Raw genomic sequence first — 20,852 nt, forward strand, 5'->3', positions numbered from 1 at the left:
TTCGTATATGTATACATAAATATAAAACAGGAAAAATTAAATGATGAAATGTCATGACATATTATGACTTATCTTTAAATTATGCAAAATATATGTATGAATTTGTACTTATATAAATATATTTGACAATTACAATTTTTGAAAAACTTTCTATATTTATTTGAATTTCCATATGCAAGTGATCCTTTATGGATCCATTTGTCAAAATATTAGTGGTTGGGCATACCAACTCATCTTGACATGTGGTGTGTCCGAACTAGGGAATATTTACTCCTAAATTTGAAACCTAAACATTTCTTCTCTTGATTTTTTATTCGAATGCCAAGTCACTTATTCTAGTACTTTTCATGCGTCTATTAATTTGTTTGATTAAGTGGTTGATAATGCGAATGGTAAGCAACCGAAACTATTATTGCAACATTTATTGAAAAATCTATTTATAGCAAAAACAAAATCATGCTGGAATATTGCTTCTATAGTTTAATTTTCCTTTTCTTTTTAAATTCAAATCCAATCCAATGAACGTATACCTAATCTTTTTTTAAAATCCAAGAACATACACAATTTCTTCTTTTGTGAGAAAAAAAATACAGAGTATGAATTTGCAATTGTTTTGAGTTAAAGTTACTCATTTAAATTTTAAAGAAACAGGACTCCTAGCTTTGGAAATAATACTATTGCACTTGGAAAATGATTTTTAAATAACGAACAAAATGAAATTAATGTGATCTCAATGAGTGTGGTCGAGTGGGATGGAACTCGTCCATCCTTAATAAATAGTCAGGGGATCGATCCCACAAAAATAGATTCTTTCTATTTTTGGTAAGTCTTTTATTTTATAAAGTGAGCTTCTTTCTACTTTTGGTAAGTCTTTTCTCTTATAAAGTGGGCGTGGAGAACGAGTATTACTTTAATCGCTTTTTCTTTCTACATCTCTCCTACTTTGTCAATAGCTTCTTTCTATTTTTGGTAAGTCACTCCACTAACCATACATTAATCACTATTTCTTTCTACATCTCTCATACTTTGTCAATTTCACATTAAAACACTTGTCGTCCCCAAAGTCCCTATTTTTACGGGATGGAGGGAGTATAGGCTACGGTTGTTACTCAAAGTGGATGGACATCTCTGTTTTTAATTTCACTTCCATTGTATGTTCATGTAAGCATTTTCATATGATTTCTTGATTTGGCGAAGCATTATCGGCTGAAATGGTGTAGGTAAAATCTGATCCAGCAGATATAATGAGGAAGAAGAGGATTTATCAGAAGATTCAATATTGGTAGACTAAAGAGTGAAGCTCACAAACACGACCCAATAAATACACCAATCTTTATTTCTCACAATTTGATTATTATTGCATGTCACATTCTACAAACCAGTTCCTAACAATGTAATTCATTCAAATAGAATCATTTCACAAATTCCTAATCCCATTCTTCAGCTGTCCAAAATCAAAACCGCAGCTTTGTCTTTCTACAAGTTCGAATTTTTAATACTCCTAAATAACATGTCACAAAATCTTTGAAACAAAATCCAAAAGCGAATAGCTCCTAATGTTCTAAAAACGGATGAGTTAGAACAAGCACATTGCCTCCCAAGATGATTTTACATGACCTAATACTTGATCACACAAGGGGATGATCTTATTACATTTGAGCTTCTTCATCTAACTACATGATTAGGGCTGCAAAATTAGTTCTCAAGTTTCGGGTATACCCAATCCCGACCCAATACCCAACGAGTTTTGGATGCTCGAAACCTCAAATTATGGGTTCGAGTGATTGGTGTAAGGATTTTTTTAGGTTTCCGGGAATCCAAAAAGTACCCAATTAATATTTGTTTATAGATTTGTGCATTATTATGGGGTAAATTTATTTAATCACTCTTAGTTTTAACAATGTTTTCATGCCTCCACCCATTCAACTTTAAGTTCCTTTTGCTCAGACCGATCCGCCACCGCTACGTCCCAAATGACTATTATTCTGTATATGCATAGTCATATTATCATAATAATGAGAAAATAATAGAGGTAAAATTGAAGTTTAAACATTGCACATGTAGGCAATAAGTTTTATGTTAATTTTGATAACTCTCGTACTCATTACAAAATAATTTATATAAATAGAATAAATCATAACATAATAATTTTGGATTTATAGGTACCCGAATAGTCAAGTTCAAGTACTCGAATTCACATGTGGATCAAGTATTGTATAGCATAAATTAGAAATTTTGGATTCGAGTACCTAATTTTTTGGGTTTGGATTCCTCATATTCTACTCTGTCACCTCCCTTTCTCATTGTTGAGGCTGAGCAATCCAGGCCTCAATTCTTTGTTACAGAATTCCTCATATTCTACTCTGTCACCTCCCTTTCTCATCACCTCAACCACTCTCAACGACGGTGTTAGTTCAAATATCTCGACAGCTATCGTCGATGGCCCCTTCACACCATCCATCGATCCCTCAAGACTCACACTGAAATCCTTCTTCCTCACTGCGAAGCTCACAGCCTTGGCGATTTCCTCCAGCTTCGATACCACGGTAGAAAACGTCGCTGCCGTCACAAATCGTGCCCTGCCGTTTGCGCCTTCCTCAAACAACACCCTGACAGATCAAAACCACTCGAGAAAGAGATTATGTCGAACGCATTCAAGCTAGCTGGCTTCCTTTTGACCTCCGGCTCCGAGTCCGATTCTGACTGCGATTGCTCGGAGAGGCAATCGTCGAACAGATTCTCATCATTAACGCTACACAGCATGTTATCCTTGTTTTCATCTAATGAGCGCAGCGGAAATTGCAGACAAGAATAACAGATCTAGATTCATAATCATATTGCAAGTTGAGCACGTAATACACAACAGAACTAAATCTTACTTGTTGTTGTGTTTTCTTCTACGATTGTGTCCTGCAAGTTGAATCCACTACTATCGAGGTCCACGTGTATTCTGATCCGATGCAGGAACAATTCCTCGGTACAATCGCTCTATAGAGAAAGCTAGGAATTCTCTACAAAGTTTTACGTATTTTCTCTCTAATGCTACGATATTTTTCATCACCCACAATGGAGAATAAATAACCATTATATAGACAAAGAGTCATTTGGGTTTCACGATTGTTGGGCTTATTGACTAATTATAATTGTAGCCCAACTATAATTATTTAATCCATATTAATCTAATCTAGCCCATATCCTTTCAATCTCCCACTTGGACTAGCATTAGATATAATACGCAGTTCCAACTTTGTACCCTTGAGCGGATCAAAATACACTTATAGTGTGACCCTTTAGGCCCTCATTATCGACGACGATCTAATCGAAGTCTGCACAAAACTCCTAGACTGCGTTGGCAGCGTAGCTCGATATATGAAGGACGTTTACGTGAATTCGGTAAACAAGCCTTTACACAAAGTTTATAGTAATATCCTTTCATTCACGAACCACCCGATTGAGCCTAAGATTTGTCATGTGTCATCCAAATAGCTCAATCACTTTATCTCATCTTCATTAAATGACTCATTCGATCATATTCAATTACTTTAATTGAATATATCTTTGCATTGGCCAATGACTTAATGGTCAAGTAATATAGAGAATTTGAGTGTTCTCTCGAAATTCTAATCGAGGAATGAATCTCATTCTTGGCTCAACTACCATTTCCATTTATCTTATGATGTACCCAACACAAGTCCGTGTCTTAATCCTCCGAGGGGAGGCAAAGCGTTGTACAAGGTCAAAGCACACCACTCAACAAACAAAATGTGTAATGACCTCAGATCCAAGGACTATTACATACTTCATGTACTAATAAACTGTAGACACTCAACAAAACAGTTTAATAGTAGGGTATACCAATACTCTCCAAAGTATACCATGTGTCCATCACGAGTATCTAATATCTCATAGTTGTGAGAACAACTACATTCTCGAAGAATGTGATGCAAACCACATGCTAACCTATAACATATCACCAATATCCCATTCTTGATGATCATTGGTTAGGGCTATTTTAGAATTATACTATATCATTAATGTCTCACACCATTAACGAGAGTCACAATTCAAGGGAACAAATATTTAGAATAAAATCAAACATTTAAAACAATTATTCCAATAAGTGCACAAAACCCATAGGAAATAAAATTTTCATATAATGTGATCAAGTAATATTGTCTCAACACAAAATGTTTCTAAGACATATAAAACTGTAACTCCCACTGATTCAAAGTCATATACCAACATGCATAACACCTAAGCTCTCAAAGTGCTTGTTGTGTTTTGCTATACATAACGGTTTGGTGAAAGGATCAGCCAAGTTATCATCAGTGGGTACTCTTTCTAATTTTATGTCGCCTCTTTCAATTATTTCTCTGATCAGATGATATCTTCTGGGAACATGCTTCTTCCTGTTCGTAGCTCTGGGTTCTTTTGCTTGCGCAACAGCACCAGTGTTGTCACAATACAAAGGTATTGCACTATTGGCACTCGGTATTGCACTATTGGCACTCGAAATAAAATTTTCATATAATGTGATCAAGTAATATTGTCTCAACACAAAATGTTTCTAAGACATATAAAACTGTAACTCCCACTGATTCAAAGTCATATACCAACATGCATAACACCTAAGCTCTCAAAGTGCTTGTTGTGTTTTGCTATACATAACGGTTTGGTGAAAGGATCAGCCAAGTTATCATCAGTGGGTACTCTTTCTAATTTTATGTCGCCTCTTTCAATTATTTCTCTGATCAGATGATATCTTCTGGGAACATGCTTGTTCCTGTTCGTAGCTCTGGGTTCTTTTGCTTGCGCAACAGCACTAGTGTTGTCACAATACAAAGGTATTGCACTATTGGCACTCGAAATGACACCCAGTTCTTTAACGAATTCTAACAAAGCAACAACTTCTTTGGCAGCTTCAGATGCAGCAATATACTCGGCTTCGGTGGTGGAATCGGCAGTTGTACCTTGTTTGGAACTATTCCAACTCACTGCTGCACCATTGAGGACAAAAACATATCCAGACTGAGACTTATAGTCATCATGGTCTGTTTGAAAACTAGCATCAGTGTACCCAGTAACTGATAACTCTGGTTGTCCACCATAGACTAAGAAATATTCTTTAGTCCTTCTAAGGTACTTAAGAATAGTCTTAACGGTTTTCCAATGTTCCTCACCGGGATTTTGCTGAAATCTGTCTGTCATGCTAAGCGCATAGGCCACATCTGGCCTAGTAGAAATCATGGCATACATAATAGATCCTATAGCTGAGGCATATGGGATCCTTTTCATGTTGTCTATTTCTTTGTCATTAGAAGGACAATCCTTCTTTGACAATACAATGCCATGTCCCATAGGAAGAAAACTTTTCTTAGAATTCTCCATTGAGAAGCGCCTTAGCAACTTGTCTATGTAAGTGGATTGTGATAATCCCAACATCCTATTCGGTCTATCTCGATAGATCTTGATTCCAAGGATGTAGGAAGCATCACCCATATCCTTCATCATAAAGGAACTAGACAACCATTCTTTCACGGATTGCATCATGGAACGATAGCTTCCCATAATCAAGATGTCATCAACATATATGATGAGGAAGACAACGTTTCCATTCTCGCGTTTACTATAAACACATGGGTCCTCTTTGCTTCTGACAAAACCAAACGATTTGATTGTTCTGTCAAAACAAATATTCCAACTCCTCGAAGCTTGCTTAAGTCCATAGATGGACTTCTTTAGCTTGCACACTGCATTCAGCCTTTCTTTCGATACAAAACCTTCTGGCTGTGTCATATAGACATCGCCTTCTAATTCTCCATTGAGAAATGCGGTTTTGACATCCATTTGCCAAATGTCGAAATTGTAGTATGCAGCAATTGCAAGTAATATCCTAATGGACTTGATCTTAGCAACTGGCGAAAAGGTTTCATCATAGTCAATGCCTTCGCGCTGACTATAACCCTTTGCCACTAACCTAGCCTTGTAGGTTTGTACTTTGTCATCTGCATCTCTCTTCTTTTTGAAGATCTATTTGCAACCTATGGGGTAAACCCCATCTGGCAAGTCAACTAGTTCCCAGACTAAGTTGAAGTACATCGAGTCCATTTCAGATATCAAGGCTTCAAGCCACTTCTCTCGATCGGTGTCTGACACCGCCTCGGTATAGGTCTTAGGCTCATTGTCATCTAAATCAACTTCATCATCTTGGTTCTCAACCATTAGATTCAGTCTCTCAGGTGCACGACGAATCCTTCTAGGCCTATTGAGTTGGTTTTCTTCTGGCTCGGGCTGTTCATTCTGAATGTGAGTAGGTTCAGGTATATCACTATGATCTTCTTGAGGTAGAGGTGATGCAACTATTGTATCATCTTGTCTTTGATGCATCTCATTGTCTTGAGGAGGTTCTTCGAGAGTCCCTCTAAGGTCTCCTCTAATAGTAATTTCCCCTCCCAATAGATCATCAAATACTCCCACTGAGTTATTGTTCAAACCATTTGATAATACCTCATTCTCAATGTTATCTTGTGGTTCTTGAATTTCTTCAAGATCTACCATGTTGTGACTTTGTTCCTTTAAGACATAAGTGTCTTCAAGAAACTTCACATTCCTAGAGATTATCACCTTGTGATCTCCGGGGCAGTAGAATTCATATCCTCTAGTTTGTTTAGGATATCCCACAAAGTAACACTTCTCACTTTTAGATTCCAACTTATCAGTCATCATTTTCTTAACAAAAGCTGGACAACCCCAGGTCCGCATATAGTTAAGACAAGGCTTTTTGCCATACCATAACTCATACGGTGGTTTCTCAACTGATTTAGATGGAACTCTATTCAGAATGTAAATAGCAGTCAATAAAGCATGACCCCAGAGAAATAAAGGAAGACTAGCTAAACTCATCATGGATCGAACCATATCTAATAATGTTCGGTTTCTCCTTTCAGATACTCCATTCATTTGAGGTGTACCAGGAGGTATTCAGTCCGACTGGATTCCATGTGACTTCAAGTAATCAAGAAATTCTCGGCTCAAGTATTCCCCTCCTCGATCTGATCGAAGAGTCTTGATACTTTTCCAAGTTGTTTCTCAACTTCACACTTAAACTCTTTTAAATTTATCGAAGGCCTCCGATTTATTTTTCATAAGATACACATATCCATACCTTGATAAATCATCAGTAAAAGTTATGAAGTACGAATAACCACCTCTTGCTTGAGTTGGAAACGGTCCACACACATCAGTGTGAATCAACTCTAGCAAATCTTTGGCACGCACCCCTTTCCCAGAAAATGGTTTACTTGTCATTTTTCCTTTGAGATAGAATTCACAAGCTCCATAGGATTCTAAATCAAATGAAGTGAGATAGTCTAACTTTCTCAATCTTGCTATTCTTTTCTCATTAATATGACCAAGTCTGCAATGTCAAAGATAAGTTGCATTATTCGTATTACTTAGCTTAGGTCTTTTGTTTTGCACATTGAGAATATTTCGTTTGTATTCAAGTATATATAATCCATTTTCAAGAGTGGCATTTCCATAAAACAATCCATTAAAAGAAAACGAGCATCTGCTGTTTGCAAAATGGAAGGAAAAACCTTCAAATTCTAACATCGGAATGGAAATAATATTCTTTGAAACAACTGAAACAAAATAACAATTATGTAAATCTAGTCTATGTCATGAGGGAAGATCTAATCTATAAGTTCCCACGCATTCGGCAGCAACTCTTGCTCCATTTCCAAACACGCAAATCAACTTCCCCATGTCTCACTTTCTTGCCGTCACTTAGACCCTGCACATTATTACAAATGTGTGAGGCACAAGTTGTATCTAATACCTAAGATTATGAATTATTCATAGACATATTTATCTCAATGACAAACATACCTGAGCTCCCACTTTCTGCACCTTGTGCCTTGAATTTTGGGCAGTCTCTCTTCCAGTGTCCCTTCTCATGACAGAAAAGACACTCATCCTTTGATAATTTCGACTTCTTATTGGCCCCTCCACTCTTAGGCTTTAGAACAACATCCTTAGATGCTTTCTTCTTCTGTTGCTGCTTATTCTTCCATTTCGAAGACTTCGCAGAAGAGCTCACCATGAGCACAGATTTTATCTTAGCAGTGGAAGACTCATAAGTCTTAAGCTTATTGTGCAGCTCTGGCAGCCCAACCTTCGTGTTGTTCATGTTGAAATTCACAATGAAATTCTCAAAACTACTAGGAAGAGACTGCAAAATTAGATTTGTTGAGACATTTGCGGGGAGCACCGTTCCAATCGATGTTAACCTCTCAATCAAACCAATCATTTTTAGCACATGTTCAGAAACCTTGCTTGCATCATGAAGCTTGCAGTTGAAGAGATCGCGAAGTATCTCATACTCCATAGTTTGAGCTTGTGAAGCATACAAACTCTTCAAGTGCTTTAGCATTTCATATGGAAGCATGTGTTCATGTTGTCTTTGCAGTTCCAAACTCATAGATGACAACATGACACACTGAGCATCAGAAGCATTATCAATGTGTTTCTGATGAGCTTCAACGTCAAACGTAGCAAACTCAAGAGATTCCTTATCGGGGATGACACCGATTGGTTTGTCCAGGACATACTCAACCTTGTCATGTCTTAGCACCAAGCGCAAACAACGGAGCCAATCCGTGAAATTTGACCCAGTCAACTTGTTTGTTTCCATCAAACATTTGTAAGCCAAGTTTGACATTTTATCTGAACAGAAATTAAAAGAAAGCAAATCAGAAAAGCATGCAAAGATCACATTCGCATCACTAATCAAACAAGGGTTTATTGTATTGATTAGCTCCCACTAATTTTAACATATATTATGCCCCCAAACATAAAATACGAATTTATATCTTATATAAATTTTAGTGGTCCAAGATCCAAGTCTATATTATTGCAGCCTCTGCGAGGGCTGATGACTACAATAATATCACCAGGTAGGCCTCCAAGCCAATTGTAACAACAATTTTACAATTCTTGGTTTATTAATCTAATTAATATACGTCCATAAATTATTCTGGCTGCGAGGGCTACTCAAAATAATTTAAGTAAGTCAACCCCATCACACGATGCCAACCATGCATCTATGAATGAGCCTAAACCTTGTAGATTTAGAGTAAACGCGAGGGCATAAAACTCGTGGTCGAAAAGGCTAGGAGCATCAAACAATTGTGATGGACGACGCGTTTATTTCAAAAACAAGACTTATATTTTGTGGGGAATAATTTTGTGATACTAATTTTGTGAATATAATATCCAATATTAAATTTCAAACAATTACTGGGCGCCGCCTACCCAGACATAGCATAAGACGGACTACACATACTGGGCGCCGGCTACCCAGACATAATATAACACGGTCTCTAACTACTATAGTTAAATAAATAAGCATAAATCAAATAGCATGCTTATCACATAGGATATCAAATAATGCTCAACAAATAAAATCAAATTTTATTCACTAATTAAATGTGGATTTAATTATATTAATTCTAAATTAATATAATTATGCACATTTAATACTAATTCCAAATCAATATTGTGCTGTGGAGTATATATTATCATTTCCAGATGATAACTATGTCCCAATTTGTTAATCTAATTAACGAAATTAATTCAATCTATATTAATTCTAAATTAATAAATTTGTAAATCAAGTAATAACTCCAAATCATCATCAAGCACACATATATTATTTATTATTCCAAAATAATAATATTAACAAATTCTTGCTCATTCATCCATTAATCCAATTAATAAATTTATCATCTGATCTATATCAATTCCAAACCAATATAAACAGATATTTAATATTAATTCTAAAATAATATTTAAAACACATTTAATATTAATATTCAAAATAATGATAAAATAATAATTTATTAGTTTGAAATCTAATTTCTCGAAAGCTAATATAATGATAAAATAATAATTTATTAGTTTGAAATCTAATTTCTCGAAAGCTAATTTCATACAACTCATTGCCTTCTCCCTCACTTCTTTCGATTGTTTTTTTTCATGAAATTTTCAATTTTGAATGAATCAAATCAAATCGGATTCGATTGCAAGAATTTTGAAATCTTATTTCATAATTTTGATTTCCAAAATCATCCACAAATTAATTAGGAAACACAATTAATTATGAATCGAGCCCTGAGCTCTGATACCACTGTTAGGAATTCTTGTATTCATCTAATGAGCGCAGCGGAAATTGCAGACAAGAATAACAGATCTAGATTCATAATCATATTGCAAGTTGAGCACGTAATACACAACGGAACTAAATCTTACTTGTTGTTGTGTTTTCTTCTACGATTGTGTCCTGCAAGTTGAATCCACTACTATCGAGGTCCACGTGTATTCTGATCCGATGCAGGAACAATTCCTCGGTACAATCGCTCTATAGAGAAAGCTAGGAATTCTCTACAAAGCTTTACGTATTTTCTCTCTAATGCTACGATATTTTTCATCACCCATAATGGAGAATAAATAACCATTATATAGACAAAGAGTCATTAGGGTTTCACGATTGTTGGGCTTATGGACTAATTATAATTGTAGCCTAACTATAATTATTTAATCCATATTAATCTAATCTAGCCCATATCCTTTCAATCCTCGATGTAAAATTTGACGTGCTTAAACCCCCTTTTGAACCACCTGTTCTTCATAATTTCCAGAATTGTGATCCTGGTCTCCGGATTGGCATCGAGCATACGAGAAACCAATCGAATCAATTCGGGAGAGAACCAGCGGGGGCAACTGAAATCCCCTTTGTAAATCCTTTTATACATAGCCATCACATTTTTGTCATGGAAGGGCAAGTAACCAGACATCAAAACAAGCAGAACAACGCTGCAGCTCCATATATCAACCTTCTCCCCATTATACTCTTTCCTCGCCAGCACCTCCGGCGCAACGTACGCCGGCGTCCCGCAGAATGTGTGTGATACAGACCCATTGCCCCAGGCCGATGGGGGGCTGCCGGAGCCGATCGGAGAGCTCGATGAGGATAGCAGCGACGATGAGGAAGTCGCGAGGGAGGAACCACGACGGTCGACGAGGTGAGCAGGGAAACCCGCGCGTGGTTCAAAGATTATTATGTTTCGCATTAGTTAGAGTTAATTTAGTTTTTTGGTATTTTTTATTATTTTTATTATTTTCGTATCTTTTATTTTGGAACTTCTAAATCGAGTCCGTTTCGGGTTTTCTTGTTGGTTCTTTCCCGAATCGAATTGAGTCGAACCAAACCCAAGGTCCTTAGTATTATAAATAGGGGGTTTCGTACGTTGAAACACCAATCAATACAACAGAATTTTCCTACTTTTCGTACTTTATTTTTTCGCAAGTTTATCTCGTCAAACCCTAATTGATCGAGAACCCTAGGCTGCTCGACGGGAGGATCCGCGAACGAACCTAACCCTTCTCCGGTGACTTCGCGCTGCCGGAATCGATACGAGTTTACTCGTACCATCTGGTGCTTCCATTGACTCTCTTCCTTCCGTAATTATCCTCTCCGATCATGTCCACCAGCAATTCACGCGTGGGTCACACCGAGGCGATCGGCGTAACCCTAGCACTGCAGACATCAAGCGTGGCGCCGGAACCACCGACGGCTGATCTGTCCTCGCAGATGGTAACGCTGATGGCGGCAATCACCGAATTGACATCGCGTTTGGCGATGCCCTCCTTTCATCCACCGGAGTCGACGTTCGTCAATCGGCCCGAACCAGCGCTGCCCTTCTCCGTGGCCTACACAGCGCCACCCATCCCTTATATCCTGACACCATCAGTAGGGGTCTCGACGATGGATCATTCCAGACTGCCGCATGCCTCCGGTGGGTTTTCGCAAACCCTAGGCATGGCCACCGCGGGCTCGGCGAACCCTTATGCGTTCCCGGAATTTGGAGGTGCGACGGCCGACCCTTCTCGCCAGCCGCAATATGCTCCTTAGTCGTGGCATCATGACACGGCTGATCATCGCTCGTTGGACCGCATACCAATCTGCATCCTCTTGTTGGGGCCCACCACGCCCGACTGGGCAATCTGGGACGTTTCACCCGGATCAGAGACCGCACACGATCAAGATGGAACCCCGGCGGTTTGACGGCACATAGGTTAATAACTGGATTCGTGAAATCCAGTTTTATTTCGATCACGTGGGCACAACAGAGGCACAACGTTTGCATTACGTGATTATGCTATTTGAACTAGTTGTCGCTGACTGGATTTGGAATTACTGTGACAGCCAAGAGTTTGTGACGTGGCACGAATTCTTGGATGACGTGCGCTGTCGCTTTGACCCTCAGTGCTACGTCAGCCATGTTGGCCTCCTCAAGAAGCTGCAGCAGACAGGCACTGTATCTGAATATCAGCTAGCTTTTGAGAAATTACAAAACAAAGCTGTAGGTGTTCCTGATCATATTTTACTTGACTTGTATGTTGCCGGACTGAAACAACCAATCCAGGACGAGGTCCTCCTTCACAGCCCGACATCGCTAGCCGCGGCATTCGCGCTGGCAGTACAGCTTGCTACCTGCAGACTTGAGTTCCGCCGGCTCCCTTTTCCCGTCGCCAGTGGCAGCCGCGGGACAACCGCCAGTCTACAGCAGCACAGGCTGCTGGCCCCACCAGCCAGGCATCACCGGCTGTGGTTGGCAAACCTGTTCCGCGAACCCAGGACTCGGGTACCCCTATCATTCGCCTCTCTACAGCAGATAAGGCAGAGCGCAGGAGGCAGGGCCTATGTTTTCTACTGTCCGAAAAAATGGGCAGTTGGCCATGTTTGCAAGCACCGATTTCTGGCATATATGGGTGTCAACGAGGATGAGGATGATCCAGTTGACCTCCCTGAGGACTCCCTTCCGGAGGAAGTAATAACAGCAGACTTGTCCCACTTATTGGCAATTGATGGGCGTCGTCGATCTAAGTCTCTCACTCTCTCGGGCGTAATCGGGTCTGAACCTATGTCTGTCTTGGTCGACATCGGGAGCTCTCACGATTTCCTACACCCTCGGATCGTGGAAAAGCTCCACCTCCCCTTGACTGCCATCAAACCGTTCCGGGTTTACGTTGGAAACGGTGAGTCCCTTCTGTGCTCCCATATGTGCATGGGCACCCGTCTGACGATGCAAGGGACACATTTTTCTATTGATTTGCATGTCCTCCCGGTTCACGGTCCAGATGTTATTTTGGGAATGGATTGGTTGGAATCCCTGGCCCGGGTCACCACCGACTTTGTTACGAAGTCTATGGAGTTTGTCCGCGATAATGGACTGATCGTCCTCTCCGGCACGACGGCGGCACCATCTCAACTATCGCTGACCTCGTTCGCGTCTTTGATGGCGCATTCGTCCATGTTCAAGTTGTATGAGTTGATCGAAATGACGCCACAATCCGATTCTGACCCGCAGCTGCCGGGGGTCGAGTTTCCCGCGGATTTGGAGCCGGAAGTCGCGGAGGTCCTCGCCAAGCATGTGACGGTTTTTCAGCTACCTAACGGGCTACCGCCTAGCAAGAGATTTAGTTTTGTTCAGCAGAAAGTGGAGAAAGGGATCCCTAGATTAGGGTTCAATTTGGGGGAATGGCATCCTAGAAGAAAGCATCGGAGGGCATAGCATTGCTCTCAATGTACGGCGACGAAGATGACGAGATGGAAGAACTCGACGAGGAAGTAGCAAATATTCATGAAGACGGAGTTCCCCTGCCGGCGTCGGATGCCGTCGCCGTAAACGATAAAGATGGTATTAGCGATTTCGGCAATGAACATATGCAGCGGCAAGATGAAGAGAGAGGTCAATTCAACGACTACACTCCTCCAGCATCCGCGATTCCTCAACAAACCCTCTTCTCGCCACAAGAGCTGCTGCAAGCACAGCAGTTTAGTTCGGATTTGAATAATGTTCAGAGCCAAAAGAGTCAGACCGACTATTGTGGATTATGGTCATGAAGAAGGCGCGATGTCTCCAGAAGCAGAGGTTTCTTATGTTTACGGCTGATTATTTTTCTATGTTTTACTTTATTTTCTGAAATTAGAGTCGTTAACAAACACATATGATTCCAGGAAGGTGAAATTATGGCGACTGGTCAAGTAATGTATGGGGAGCAACATCAAAATAGTGATGGTAAGTGAAAGCTTTTGAGACCTGATTATGGTCTTCATTCTTGACTGTCTTATGTTGCTTCTGTATTTATCTGATATGTCTTGCATAAATTGTTTATTACTCGATGTACATTTCTAAGATTCTGGTGTGGGGGAACATTGAAGTTATAATTCCTAACAAACTAGAAATCTTCATACTCGTTAACGAATAGAAGGATTGCACGCTGACAAATCAAATGGTTAAGCTTCCCTAGACTCTATAATATTGCATTAACTGTATCCTTCAGTGTGTTCCTGATAGTCATAAACTCATATTTACATCTTCAATCTCCCCCCGCATATAATTCTCTATAATGCATGCCTTCAGCTTTTTAAAATGATAGTCCTCTTCTTTTGGTGAATGACTGCAGAGTTCGAAGACGTAGGTTCCTGTTACGTGCAAGCTAAAGAACATTTTATAGCTTCTTTTAGGTCTTTGCAAGAGTTGATACAGTCTTTGCTTCTGCTTTAGGTGAATCACGAGAAAAGATATCACCAGGTGTGGCTCGGCTTCCAACACCTAGCACTCAAGCTGCTACCCCGCAATAATTGGATCCAGCTGATCAGCCTGAAACAGATACCATGAGTTATGCTACAAATGAATCAGAAGCTGCAGGTACTGAGGATGCTGTTATGGTTTCTGTTGAGGATCAAAAGAATGTTGATCCATTGAATAACTTTCTGCCCCCACCTCCCAAGGCCAAATGCTCAGAAGAACTGCAAGCAAGTAGTTCAAAGAAATTTTAAAATTTGACTACTGCTTCATATAAAATGTGACAAAAACAAAGTCTTTTCTTTCTTTTTAAACAATCTTGGTTCACTATAAACACGACCATGTTTGAAAATATGAATTTCAAAGTGGCGTAGGCTCTGAGTTGTTCAAAGTCCTAGATCCTGGAGTGGTCAACTACTCAACTTCATGATGATCTGATGCTCTGCAAGGTTTTGGCTTTGAACATTAGTTAGCTGTTTATTTTGGTAAGGCCTGTAATGCATATGGGTTCGTCACATGTATTAATTAAAGTTATAAAAAAAAGATGTTTTTGTATAGTGGACCACGAAAACAAAAAATGTGAATGAGACAAGCCATAGAATGTCAGAAGCACTCAAGCACGGACACATTGCAGGTGTATTTCTTTATAGTCTAAAGGTTATCTGAAATGTTTCTAGAGATTTTTTTAGATTCTCTGTTCCACACTTGCGTATATACCTTTTGCAATAGAGTATTGCTGCTGTCAGTGCAGACATATAGGCAGAAGAAGGGGCGTGTGATTGATAAATCAATATATTAATGTGTTTATGTTCTCACATTTTGGTGTGTCAATTTAGAACATACGGAGTGTTATTTATTTTCAGCTTCTCACTTAATTATCTAAATTTTCTTTCTGATTTGTTGTTTCAGGAGAAGATTAGTAGGTTTCTTGCTCTTAAGAAGACTACTGGAAGAAGCTTTAATGCAGAGGTGCGGAATAGAAAGGAATATCGAAATCCTGATTTCCTGCTGCATGCTGTGACTTACCAAGATATCGACCAGATAGGATCATGCTTCCGTAAAGATGTATTTGACCCTCATGGATATGACAAAAGTGACTTCTATGATGAAATAGGTTTGATTGCTAGTCTCCCGAATTTAGCTTACATGTATTCCTAATGTTAGCTGTCATGAAAATTTAGAATCTTTAGTATGATATTTTCCCACAAAAACCACCTATGTCTAAAACTCTAAATGGGGTTTTTGTCACATTGTATTCGTGAAATCTTAAGCTGCTGGGGCAATAAAGAAGTGAAACATGTACTACTCATTACCTTATAATATTGCAATAAGCTCGTGTAAGTCTAATGCTTGTATGGTTAAGTAAATGAATGCCCATTGACCACACCATTTTACATGGAAGATGAAGTTGGATGATATCGTGGCCGTTGAGTACAATTTTAGGATTTTGGTAAGTAGATATCGATTTAAACCATGATGATATGTTTGTTTAACAGCTTATATATTTTTATAGGGTGCCCCTAGAAATCTTGAGGGAAAATATTTGAAGTTCAACACATGAAGTGTTATATCCCGGCATCCACTTGCTTGACTTATGCATTTAGTGTTTCCTTTTCTCTATTAATTAAGTTTGATAGCTATCTGCACCAGCTTTATTAGGAACTTTTCTTGTGGATTTTATCTGATACATAGAGTTCTAGATGCATTGCAGGTTTAAACCTGCCAATTTTCCATGGACAATCATCCTGAATTTTCAATGTTTTAAATGAAACACCTCTGAAAATATGTAAATTATATACAAGGGGATAGAATAGTCTGACCTGAAAAGTGAAATTGAAGCACATAAAGAAACATTCATAGTGTTAGTTTTAAGTGTGAACGAATTGTTGATTCACTTTTCCGCACCTGTGTATTTCTTACAAAAGAAGTCCAAATATTGAATGCTCATTGCTGGGTCAAGTCCCACTTAGATAGGCTCATCACTTCCATTTCCTTTTCTCTCCTTCATTCTTCCCCTCATGCAAAAATATGTGTCTGTCACATGTATTCAAGTGCAAATTGGTGCATGGACATGGTGCTTTCTGTGGGAGTCAGGTCTAATTGTTTCTTTTAGATGTTGTTTCCTTTGATCTATGATAAATTGGTTCATGGTTCCTAAGTGCATTAACAAAATCACTTTCTACCATGAGTAATAATTGTAATCTATGTATGATAAGAAGTTTGAATAGGCATCTATATCCTTACTAACTTTGATTGTTATTTTGTCAGTAGTTATTTTGAACTTTGCTGGATGATTGTACGGTTGCTGTTGATTTTATCATATTAATTTTAATTGATGTTTTTCTCAGGGAAAAACAATCACATTATCTATTCTGATATTCCCCTTTTAATTGTGCCTATTAGAAGTTGACATGAGACGGGAAATGGAGAGAAAAGAGCAAGAAAGGAAAAAAAGTCAGAAGTTAGAGTTCACTCCTGGAGGAGTACAGCCGGGGAATGTCCTCCCTGCATCAAAAATCAACATACCAACTCCAGGTACCCTTCCTACTCTTCAGCATATTACTCTGTTAAATTCTGCTTATTGTTTAGATTTATTTTAGCCTGTTTTCTCTAGATTAACTGCTGTTTCTGGTGTAGTAGTAAATGTACTATCAACTACTTCAGACGGGGCTCGGGATGGTAGACAGAACAAAAAGTCGAAATGGGACAAGGTTTTGTTTTATTGAAAATGATTTGCAGCTCAAAGAGAAGTGTGTTTGAGATGATTGATTCAATGTAATTGTTTCAGGTGGATGTTGACCAACAGAGCTTGTTGACTGTCGGAGGGCAAGAAAATCTTTCTGCTGTTGGTGCTCACGCAGCACTCCTATCCACTGCTAAAGCTGGTAGTGGATACTCAGCATTTGTGTAAGTTAATTATTCAAGAATTTGGAGTTTTGTTGTTCCTATTACCTTCCTATGTTCTCCCTTTTCGACTTAGTATTCTGCTCTAATTTTGGCACTGAGTTTAAGAGTGCGCACGCCATGATCCCTACCCTGGCTGATTTCTGTCCAGTTGTGTGTTAGGTGCTGAGTGTTAAAAGACACATTTATAATGCATTTGCATGCAGCAATGTTATACTAGTATTTAGGTATTTGAATGATTCAGATTGGTTCGATGACAGGCAACAAAGACGGAAGGAGGCAGAAGATAGACGATCCAGTGATAGAAAATCAGACAGAAGATAATGAAGTGTCCTTCATGATAAGCCTGGACATCCAACATTACCCATACTACTAACATGAAGATGGAAGGATTGGCTCTTTATGGCGATTTTTCAAGGCCATATACCATGTTCAGAACCGCCATCGACAAGTTTGAGATAACATCACCAGTATTTTGGTGGCTACACTGATGAATGGTATATACTCCAACATAGCAAATGCTTGATTGATCATGTATTGTCTTAATTGGGAGCATTTTTGGGGCTCCTGTATAGTTCAGTGAGTGTCAGGTAATATCTTGGTTTTTTAAAATTTTCAACGGCTGTTAATTTGTTGAAATTTATAGGCCTGATATATGTAATCTTTGAGAGATATTTTATGGGCCTATGCTGTTCGTGTGTTTTGTGTCATAGTGAGTTGTAGTAATTTGTAATTGGTTCTTTATCTATCTTGTGTCACTGTCTGGAGTCAAATGCCATCATTGAATCAAATCAGAAAGGATGACCACTCTCAACTTTGTTTCTATTGCTAGTTGCTTACAATTAATTTATTCACAACCCACAGTCAATTAATCATTTTTAAAGCAAATAAATTTGCGCTTCTGCAGCAAGTGTCGTACTACTGTATATAGTTGATAAATTCAATTTTCATTATGATTCAATAACAAAAGTACGAATACCATACGTACTCACAATCTAAACATGACTGAGAACTAAAACTGCTAAATCAATGTCATTGATGTTTTTTTACCATTCTGGGGACCAGTTATCTTCACATTTAAACAATTTTTATTACTTAGGCCTGTTCACCTTATTAGATATAGGCAGATATAGCCTCATTTCTGACTATTATCTAGTGTTCAGTTTCTTTATGTTAATTTTGTATGGCCCTATAAATAACAAGGGCCCGCACTGTAGAAAGGGGAATTGGGCCAAAATAAATTCTCAAGAATGAGTCAATAATTATATCTGCATAGAGAGCAGCGTCAAGAAATGAGGCCAAAATACCTTACTTACCCTTCCATTTTTCGTTTCCCCCCCAAATCATTTCTTCCTCATCCATAAAAATTGAAGAACCCTACCTTTGCGCCGACTAAACATGTGGAATAATAGTTGACCATGAATGCATGAAGATATTACTACAAGTGTCCTGTTAACAGGAATCATCTGGGGTTTATGGGTTTAATGTTTGTCCTATTCAGTGTTCTGATTGGAAGGAATATGTAGTGACATGAAGTAACAAGTAGACCACTGCTGTTGTTGTATTTTGCATAGGAAGCTATGTATTTTGCGTAGGAAGTTATTGGTGAAAAATTGTATTAAAATTATACTAAAAACTATTTTCACTTAATGGATTTTCCATTCTAAATCAAGGCGATTTTCCAATTTAGATGTTCAAGGTACCAACGCGAAGCTATTTCGAAGACGAAGAGAATGATAGTTTTGCCGGATAGAATGATACTTTGAGTTGATAAAATAATACTTTTGACTGACTGATAAAATGATAAAATGATAGGTTTATTGCATAGAATGATAGTTTTGCCGGATAGAATGATACTTTGAGTTGATAAAATGATACTCTGAATGATAAAATGATACTCTGAATTTTGCCAAATATCACGTAAAATGATAAAATGATAGGTTTATTGCATAGAATGATAGTTTTGCCGGATAGAATGATACTCTGCGTTGATAAAATGATACTCTTGACTGATAAAATGACACTCTGAATTTCGCCAAATATCACGTAAAATGATAAAATGATAAAATGATAGGTTTATTGCATAAAATGATAGTTTTGGCTTATAAATGTTAGGTTTAATGCATAAAATGATAGTTTTGACGCATAGAATGATATTTTCAGACGATAGAATGATACTTTCAGCCGATAGGTATTTTTGGTGTATAAAATAACATTTTTGTTTAATAAAATGATACTTTTACCTTATAAAATGATAATCTAAGCTGATAAAATGACAGTAAGCTTATAAAAATGATAGTTTAGCTGGAGAAATTGCATATAAGCTGATAAAATTATACTTTAACGTGACAAAATGACATAAAACTGATAAAATGATAGTTTTGCCCTATAGAATGATACTTTCAGCCGATAGAATGATAGGTATTTTTTGTGTATAAAATGGCATTTTTGTTTAATAAAATGATACTTTTACCTTATAAAATGATAATCTAAGCGGATAAAATGACAGTAAGCTTATAAAAATGATAGTTTAGCTGGAGAAATTGCATATAAGCTGATAAAATGATACTTTAACGTGACAAAATGACATAAAACTGATAAAATGATAGTTTTGCGGTATAGAATGATACTTTAAGATGATAGAATGATACTTTCAGCCGATAGAATGATATTTTTTGTGTATAAAATGACAGTTTTGTTTAATAAAATGATACTTTTACCTTATAAAATGATAATCTAAGCGGATAAAATGACAGTAAGCTTATAAAAATGATAGTTTAGCTGGAGAAATTGCATATAAGCTGATAAAATGATACTTTAATGTGACAAATGACATAAAACTGATAAAATGATACTTTTGCCCTATAGAATGATACTTTCAGCCTATAGAATGATACTTTGAGCCGATAGAATGATACTTTAACGTGACAAAATGACATAAAACTGATAAAATGATACTTTAACGTGACAAAATGACATAAAACTGATAAAATGATACTTTTGCCCGATAGAATGATACTTTCAGCTGATAGAATGATACTTTGAGCCGATAGAATGATACTTTCAGCCGATAGAATGATAGGTATTTTTGGTGTATAAAATGACATTTTTTTTAATAAAATGATACTTTTACCTTATAAAATGATAATCTAAGCGGATAAAATTACAGTAAGCTTATAAAAATGATAGTTTAGCTGGAGAAATTGCATATAAGCTGATAAAATGATACTTTAACGTGACAAAATGACATAAAACTGATAAAATGATAGTTTTGCGGTATAGAATGATACTTTA

The 20,852-nt window shown here is 37.8% G+C and overlaps 2 pseudogenes; one reads left to right on the forward strand and one right to left on the reverse strand.

Annotated features, from left to right (window-relative positions):
* Nucleotides 1-2,287: 2,287 nt before the first annotated feature.
* Nucleotides 2,288-11,132, reverse strand: LOC121746066 (annotated as a pseudogene).
* Nucleotides 11,133-13,584: 2,452 nt separating this feature from the next.
* Nucleotides 13,585-18,354, forward strand: LOC121743833 (annotated as a pseudogene).
* Nucleotides 18,355-20,852: the final 2,498 nt, after the last annotated feature.

Source organism: Salvia splendens, chromosome 8, assembly GCF_004379255.2.
Source record: "Salvia splendens isolate huo1 chromosome 8, SspV2, whole genome shotgun sequence".
Classification (NCBI taxonomy): domain Eukaryota; kingdom Viridiplantae; phylum Streptophyta; class Magnoliopsida; order Lamiales; family Lamiaceae; genus Salvia; species Salvia splendens.